Consider the following 6,000-nt stretch of genomic DNA (forward strand, 5'->3'; position numbering starts at 1 on the left):
GGGCTTTATGCCATGACTCATAGTGCTTCTGGACACACACACACACACACACACACACACACACACACACACACACACACACACACACACACACACACACACACACACACACACACACACACACACACACACACACACACCACACACACACACACACACACACACACACGTTACGGTAGTCCATCGTACCCAATGATGACTTCCACTTCTGAGTTAACGGCGAATTCTTTGGTGACTGTAGAGTCACATCTGAGATCCACAAACTTTATTGCAGGTGGGGCATATGCAGTCTGTGTTGACTGGGGCAGGCATTGTTGTATGTCTCCTGAACTGTTTTTGCTGTCTCTTTGTGCTCTTCTCTTCCCACCTCTGTACACCGCTCTGGCAGAGCTGCCGCCAGGTGGAACGGTCAGCAGCAGCATCTTCCTGGTCTGTGGGTTTGATGTTGCACTTCTTCAGCAACATTTTCAGCTGGTCCTTATAGGGCTTCATCTGCCCCCCCCCTGCAGCCCGCCGGCCAAGATGTAGCTGGCCATACAGGATCTTCTGCTGCAAGCGATCCTGAGACATTCTAATGACATGCCCAAGCCAGCGCAGTTGGTGTTGGGTGACCATGGCCTCCATACTCTTGCAGTTGGTCTTAGCAAGTATTTCTGTACGGGGCACACGGTCACACCAGGTGATTCTCAGGATGCGCTGCAGGTATCTTATGTGGAATTGCTCAAGCTGCTTGTTGTGGCGACTGTAAGCGACCCAGGCTTCACAGCCGTAAAGAAGTGTGGGGATGCAGATGGCTTGACAGACGGCAAATTTGGTGTGGATGTGGAGACCCCTGTTTTGGAAAAACCTGCATCTGAGTTTCCCCGAAGACAGCTGACGCTTGCTTGATCCTATTTTGAATTTTGAGGTTGATCATGCAGTCCTTCAAGAGGATGCTGCCCAGGTATTTGAAGGACGGGACTATTGCCAGTGATTTGTGTCCAATGGTGAAGACAGGCATGGTGGGTGGAGGGCTGGATCTTCATTGGCAGACCACCTCTGTCTTGGTGGTGTTGATAGACAGTCCCATCCTGCTATAGACCCTCACAGCCGCTACAAGGACGGACTGAAGGTCTTCTGGAGTGTGGGCCACAAGAGCACATCATTAGCATACTGCAGCCCAAGAACCCCATTAGTGGTTGCTTGGAGCCTCCTGATGTTCAATAGGTTTCCATGTTAAAAGAGTATAGGTAACAGCACACACCCCGGCCTCACAACGATGCTTACGCCAAAGGGGCACTGACTCCTGCCCTCCTGTGGCCACCCGAGCCATCCCATCATGGAACTGGCAAAGGATGTTGACAACTTTGTGTCGAAGGGCTTGGAGAGGTCGACAAAGGCCATGAAAAGGTCCTGATGTTGTTCACGGCACTTCTCCTGGAGTTGCCGTGCCGTGAATATCATGTCGACTGTAGTCCTGTTCTTTCTGAAGCCGCATTGTGATTCTGGCAACAGTTCCTCTGTGATGTTCTTCAGCAGCCTGTGTAACATCCCCTTGGCCAGGACCTTGCCGGTCATACTCCTGCCACAGATGGACTTGTCACCCTTGTTCTTATAGATGGTGACAATGTTTGCATCCCACCACTGTTGGGGGACGATCTCCTGGTCCCCAACCTCAGTGATATTCTGGTGCAGAAGTAACCTCCCTTCTTAAGTAGCTCTGCCGGGATGCTGTCAGCGCCAGGAGCGTTGTTGTTCTTGAGGGAACAGATAGCTGATAACAACTCTTGGAAGACTGGCGAATGGTTGTGGTCTTGAATGGATGGACAGACAGGCAGTTCTTCCAGGATGGAGTGGTCTGTAGGAGACCGCTGATTGAGGACTGCTTCAAAGTGGTCAGCCCACCTCATCAGGATCTGGTTTTGGTCCTTCAAGAGAGTCAGACCATCAGCTGTTTTCAGGGGGGTGATGGAGCGACTTCTATGGCCATAGATAGCTTTAGTTGTAGAAATTGTGCATGTCATTTATGTCAATATAAATGTGGATTTCCTGTGCCTTATTCATCCGCCATTCATTCTTCAGAGCACACAAGGTGGCTTGCACTTCCTTGCATGATGCACACCACTGCTGGCAGAGGGTAGCAGATGTGGGGCTTGCTGAGAGTAGCACTGTGCATATTGTCCAGTAAGGTTGTGATGGTGTCAGAGTTCTCATGGAACCAGTCCTGATGTTTCCTACCTCTGTAGCCAATGGAGTGGGCCTCTGTCTGATAGAGCACTGAGCTAATACAGTAGATTTCCACTTCTGGTCCATGGTGTCCTTTGTGCTCAGAAGAGGCTCAGTCTCCCTCAACCTTTCAGAGAGAGAGTGAACTCGTCCCTTACTGCAGCTTTCTCAAGCCGGGTACAGTGCAGACGCCTCTTAATGGACTTCTGCAGGCATTGGTGGGGGGGGGGGGATTCTCCCCTGGAGTTTAGCCAGTATCATACGTGATCTGTGAAGTATTCTGCACCCCTCATGGCACGTGTCAACAGGACGTCATTAGTGTCAGAACGTCTCACTATGACGTAGTCGACCAGGTGCCAGTGTTTGGAGCGTGGGTGCATCCGTGATGTTTTATATTTTCTCTTCTGCTGGAACAAGGTGTTCGTGACAATGAGATTGTGCTCAGCCCATAGAGGTAGCATTTTCATGCCGTTCTCATTGACCTGGCCAACACTATGCCTACCCAGCACTCCACTCCATTTCCTGTTGTTCTGTCCATACCCTTGCGTTGAAGTCAGCCAGCAGAAACATCTTGTCATTCCTGGGGATGCGGTGAAGGGCCTCATCTAATGACTGGTAGAAGCAGTCCTCTGCCTCATTTTCAGATGGTAACGTTGGTGCGTGTGCACTGAGAAGAGTAGCATAACGCATGTTGGCTAGGGGGATACGGAGAGAAATGAGTCTTTCACTTATGCCGACAGGTGTTTCAGTGAGGCTGGGTAAAAGGCTGTTCTTAATTGCCAGTCCAACACCGTGCTGTTGTTGTCCACCCAGAGAGAAACCTTTCCAGAAGAAGGTATAGCTTTCTCCCTCCTCTTCCAGGGAACCTTCATCCAGGAACCTGGTCTCACTCAGGGCAGCGATGTCAATGTTGTAGCGCCTTAGTTCTGCAGCAATCGAAGCTGTTCTCCGATGGGGTCTATCGCTATTATCGTCAGTGTCCAAAAAAGTTCTGAAGATCCATGTCACCAGTTTCAGGGGAATTATTTTCTTCAGCATTTTTCGATTTTTCAGGCTACCTTTTCTAGGCCTCTCCCCAGCTGGGGTGAGCAGTATGGCTCCTAAATAGGGCTGCTCAGTCACACAGTGGTCTGCCTAGAGCAGCTGCTACTCAAGTCCCAACTGCTGGAGACCATAACAGTCCTGTGCCGCTGGCGTGCAGGAAGGTGAATTCCAGTGGCAAGGGGGGAAACCCAGGACGACCAGTATCTTCCACACAGCTGCAGGATCCCGAGTCTGTCGGCGTCCGCCTATCGCGCATCGCCAGCAAGCTGCTTTTCTCTCAGGGTGTGCTCCCCTAGCCTTTGTCGTACCAGACTAAGCCACAAGGCAGCGGGGCAGTGGTTGATGGCTGCCAGGATGTGTCCACACAGAGGTGGGCCTGTACAGATGCATCTCTGTGGCCCACTGCTGCTCCGATGATCCCCTACCGGTTAGCCTGGAGTTTCAAGACAACCAGTTAATGTGTGCCGCCGCGAGGAGGCCCGACAGGAGTCATGGAGAGGCTTTGTACCGGCAAGGGGAGACTTCACTACAAGGGCTAGCAGGCGGCAGCGAGCTGTAAGCGAGAGTATGCAAGCAGGTGGTAAGTAGACATGCAACTTACCTCTATCTAGGCACTACCGTACCAGATGCGTCACATGCACCCTGCGGTTGCCCGCCGACACACAACGGACGTTCACACACATGCACACAAACACACACACATTCAGTTCCGCTCTATTTCTCCTGAGTGAGAGTTAATCTGTGGATGTGTACCAGTGCCCTCCCCCACTCCCTCTCCCCCACATCCCCTCTCCCCCACATCCCCTCTCCCCATGGGCCTCCAGACAGCCTGTTTTACTGCATCCCAACATTCAGTGACAGGGGCTGGCGCAGGATTTGAGGATATTTACAAAATATCCCCTATGTCCCTCTGTTTGTACAATACTTTGGGTAGTAGGCTACAGTAAGTCTAACTAGACACGTTATCTTGTGCATCTGTTGTGTGCTTTATGCCATGACTTATAGTGTTTCTGGATGGACATTGAAGCACTCCTGTATCCTCATATACACACACACACGCACACACACACACACACACACACACACACACACACACACACACACACACACACACACACACACACACACACACACACACACACACACACACACACACACACACACACACACGTACACGTACACGTACATACATACCTTCCCTACACTTTACTCAGTCTGAGAGGAACACAACAGCAGTAGGTATCATAAATCATAGTGATAAATCATAATCATAACTCAGGCCTGTGCCACTGACAGCAGCCAGAAGACATGGCCCCCTTAGACGACAGACTGGCGGCTAGTTACAAACGTCCCCTTCACGTGTCTCCCGGAGAAGACACCTGACACGGTGCCACGGCCGCTCCTCTGTCCCTCTGTCCTTCAGACGCACCGGCAAGGACTCCCAACACACACCGTCCATGACAGAGAGAGAGAGAGCAACTGAGACGTCGACAGGCCCGGCCCAGGATAGAGTCATCTGTTAGAGAGGGAGTGAGAGCAAGAAAGGGAGAGGGAGAGAGAGAGAGAGAGAGAGAGAGAGAGAGAGAGAAGGTTGAGAAGGCAGCGAGCGAGAGAGAGGATGGGGTAAAAGAGAGAGAAAATAGTGATAAAGAAAAAAAATGACAGAAGGCGGGAGAGGAAAGATGGCTGAATTCACTCTATTTCATGAGATTTCAGCTCCATAAGACATAGGGAAGCAGAGCTATTAGCCTGCGACGACCTTCATTAGTGGATCGCCATCAATTCCACCCAACGAGCTGTTTACCTAATTAAAACCTGTGCCCGGTGTCTCTGTTTGTCTAAATAAATATGTCCATTAAAGTATTACTTCTGTGCAAAAAACGGGGGGGAACCCAAAACGTCAATTTGTCAGCCACCAGGGCGGGCTAAGCGCGGGAAGTTAAATCACACTCTGAAGGCGAGTGTTTGACAGACCTGGGTCCTTGTAAGCTGTCACGCGCATTTGATATTTTGATAGCTCCCAGTCCCTCCATTAGCCCCTGGGGACCAGAAACCGTTTTAGATGTTTATCGGGGCTAGTGCAGGGGGGTTCATTTCGTGCCTCGTCAGGATGCTGGCTTCCAGGGCCCACACACCTATCGCCGCGTTGACGTGGGGGATTACTTGGGTTTATCAGAGGTAGTGTTACTCTGAGTGACACGTGACAATGACCTGGTGGCCCTTATAACACTGATAGCGTCAACCTTTTCCTCTCTCTCTCTCTCCCTCTACCTCTCTCCCTCTACCTCTCCATCTCTGACTGCAGGCAGTAGAGAAATTGGGACTTAGGGGAAAAGACAAGCAAAAGAGATTGGCATCTTTGTAGTATACTGCAACACCACGCGCCTGCAAGCACAAACACACACACACACACACACACACACACACACACACACACACACACACACACACACACACACACACACACACACACACACACACACACACACACACACACACACACACTCTCTGAAACGTGTGTGTGATAATGCATGCATATCTGTGTGTCCATGGCTTTGTCAGTAGCGAGGTATTGGTGTTTGTGCTGAGCGTCGTGTGGTGCCAGGGGGCAAGGCTGCTGAATATACACCCATCATACAGGACACACACACACAGGCGAGGTGGGCTAGCTTGCTGACCATGAAGACTTATCACAATGCTTCATTCAGCCATTTCAATTGTCCCCAAGACCCTCCTGGACATGTGCAGTTC

The sequence above is a fragment of the Salmo salar genome, chromosome 05, assembly GCF_965601325.2.
Source record: "Salmo salar chromosome 05, fSalSal1, whole genome shotgun sequence".
NCBI lineage: Eukaryota > Metazoa > Chordata > Actinopteri > Salmoniformes > Salmonidae > Salmo > Salmo salar.